General features: G+C 36.8%; 1 non-coding gene across 1 annotated transcript; it reads right to left on the bottom strand.

The window, feature by feature from the left end:
- Positions 1-2,496: 2,496 nt before the first annotated feature.
- Positions 2,497-2,603, bottom strand: LOC128293518 (small nucleolar RNA R71). Its single transcript, XR_008283699.1, has one exon. It is a non-coding gene; the product is annotated as a small nucleolar RNA R71 (small nucleolar RNA).
- Between the last annotated feature and the right edge of the window lie 647 nt (positions 2,604-3,250).

Below are 3,250 nucleotides of genomic sequence, written 5' to 3'. Positions count from 1 at the left end.
TCCCAATACAATGCCAATGCCCCAGACATTTTCTTACATGTAATCACATCTCGGTAATCCTAATGTCATGACATTCGTATCCTATACTATTCCTAGGGTTTGTACGGGACTTTCAGATATCATAACTTCGTCGATTCTTGATCATATTTACTCGTTCAACATTCATAGCAATTCAATGACAAATAAACATTTATAAATCAATTTAAAGGTATTTATTTTCATATGAACTTACCTTATTTTCGGAATAAATGGACTGAATCGACTATTCGATAACCTTTGATTTTCCTCGATCTAAATCCAATTTCTTTCATTCTTGATCTATATACATTTAAAATTAACTAATTTATTCATCAAATCATTCAATTCAGTCCACAAACACATATTTGAGCATTTTTACACTTTAGCCCCTAAAGTTCCTGATAAACCGTAATTTATACATGTTTTTCTCCCATGCTTAGCACATTTATGGATGGTTTCTCCTTAGATTTGGTGAATCCGGTGCTCCTAATTCTTTAATTTCATGTTTTATACTTAGGTGAGCATAGGAGAGTAAAAAGAGCGAGAAACGGGCAAAAAACGGAGAAAATGGACCTACATGAGAAATCAACACGGCTGGACTTCCTCACACGGGCGTGTCACAAGGCTGTGTCCCTTTGGTAGGATCGAAGCACTACTTACACGGGTAGACTATACGCCCGTGCCTATTCAACAGCTTTGACCACAGGTTGGAGTAATCGCACACGGGCGTGTCCTTGTCAAGCCTAAGTATAACCCTAATCAGAAAAGGCCAATTTTGAGGGCTCTTAGGCACTCTAAAGCCTAGTTAAACACCTGAAGAGGCACTTAGGAAGGGAGACGCGGAGGAGGAGGCAAGGAATTACTCAAGGGAAGCTGATTGATCCATCTCAGAAGCCGGATTCATCATCAAGATTGAAGATCTCCCCTCAATTTCCATTTAGAGGTTTTGGGTTTTTTTTATGTTTTGTATTCATTATTCTTCTGAGATGTTTTCTTCTATAATTATGAACTAAACCCTCTAAATACCTAAGGGGAATGAAACCTAAGACGGATCTTGTTATTATTATTTGAATTGTATGATAAATATTTAACTTGTTCTTAATTATATGTTCTTAATTCTTGTTTTAATATTCCGGGATATTGATTCAAGTTAATGCTCTTATTCAGAGGAGGAATAGACCCTGTCTAAGAGTAAATTTGTCATAATTAAGCGGAGTTGATTGCACGCCTAAAGATAGGGTGATAAGATTTTGCCGAATTAGGGTGAAACCTAATAAGGGGATCCATAGATCGAGTTAATGCAACACTAAGTGTTAATTAGAAAGAGATTTCAATTAATCAACCTAGGATTAGACGTTATTAGTCTTGAGAGAGATAATAATATAACTTAGGGATTTCTACGGATCAAGTCAAATGAATAAATCGTCTGATTCGGAGTCAAATAACAAGTGAAGTCTAGGTGGATTTTTCCTTGGGTATTGTCTTAATCAATCGAATTTTCCCAAAAGCTTTTCCCCAATTTCTCTCTGTGCACTCTTAGTTTAGTTAATTAGTTTAGATAAACAAATCCCTTAATTTTTAGGCTAGATAATAAAAAGAAAGTAATTACTAGTACTCTTGGTTCCTTTGGGTTCGACAATCTGGTCTTGCTAAAGCTATACTACTGTTCGATAGGTACACTTGCCTTCATCGTGATAATAGTTAGTTTTAAGAACGATTAATTATAAATATTTAAAACCTGTCGCGAATATCACGTATCAAGTTTTTGGCGCCGTTGCCGGGGAACTAGGATATTAGGAACACTCGATTTTTATTACTTTAGCTATTTTACTTTTATTGCAATTTAAATTTTTATTTTCTTTTCTAATTCTTCATTTATTTTCTTCTGACAGGTTTTTCTAGTTTATGACCAGAAGAAACCCGTCAAGACCACTACTTTTTGATGGTGAGATCGATCGCATAGTTTGCAGAAACTGAAGAGAAATAAGGCGAAGCTTACGATACACAGAGGAAGTGCAATAGGACGATACTTCAACCATAACCGAGGAGATGGCCGACAACTAGGAAAATCCGCTACCTCCTACGATTGTTGCTAATTAGAATCCTGCTCCATGTACTATGTATGATTATGTTAAACCTTCTTTAACAGGAACTGAATCGAGTATAGTTAGACCTGCTGTAGCTGTAAATACTTTTGAACTGACACCTAACACAATTCAAATGATATAGCAGTTTGTTCAGTTTGATGGTTTGCAGGACGAAGATCCCAACGCTCACTTGGAAAACTTTTTGGAACTATGTGATACATTTAAAATTAATGGCGTTTTTGATGACGCCATTCGCCTTTGATTATTCCTTTTTTCATTGAGAAACAAAGCCAAACAGTGGTTGAATTCGTTACCATGAGCGTCAATCACTACTTGGGAACAAATGACCAAAAAGTTCTAATTAAAATATTTTTCGCCAGCTAAAACGGATAAATTACGTAATGATATCTCTTCTTTTGTGCAGATGGATTTAGAAACACTCTACGATACATGGGAGAGATACAAGGACCTCTTGAGAAGATTCCCTCACCATGGGTTACCACTCTAGCTACAGGTTTAAACGTTTCATAATAGCCTGAATCCTTTGACTCGACAAATGGTTGGCATAGCCGCTGGTGGGACTATCAATAATAAAACACCTGAAGATGCGTATGAATTTATAGAAGATATGTCACTGAATAATTATCAGTGGAAAGTCATGAGGACAAAGCCAATAAAAGCAGCCGGTGTCTATAACGTCGATTCGGTCACCATGCTCTCTAATTAGGTAGAATTCTTGAATAAGAAAATTGATGGTTTTCTTAGTTCTTCACAGGTTCACCCAGTAAGTAGTGTGAAGCAAGTGAAGGTGGATCGAGCAATCCAGAATACCCACCCTATGGCCACAACATGGAGAACGAGTAGTTAAATTACATGGGTAATAATCCTCGATCTCAAAATAATCCTTATAGTAATACTTACAATGCAGGTTTGAGGAACCACCCAAATTTCTCATAGGGAGGCCAAGGGAATCAGCGGCCACCACCACCTTCAGGCTTCCAACAAACACCCTACCAATAAGAGAAAAAGCCAAACCTTGAGGAGATGCTAACAAAATTCATCTCAGTGTTAGAAACTCATTTTTACAATACCGAGACAGCACTTAAAAATCAACAAGTGTCAATCCAAGGCTCGAAACTCAAATA

The sequence above is a fragment of the Gossypium arboreum genome, chromosome 5 (genome assembly GCF_025698485.1).
Source record: "Gossypium arboreum isolate Shixiya-1 chromosome 5, ASM2569848v2, whole genome shotgun sequence".
Taxonomy (NCBI): Eukaryota; Viridiplantae; Streptophyta; class Magnoliopsida; order Malvales; family Malvaceae; genus Gossypium; species Gossypium arboreum.
The sequence above is the reverse complement of the archived record's forward strand: the minus strand, read 5'-3'. Positions and strand labels throughout refer to the sequence as shown.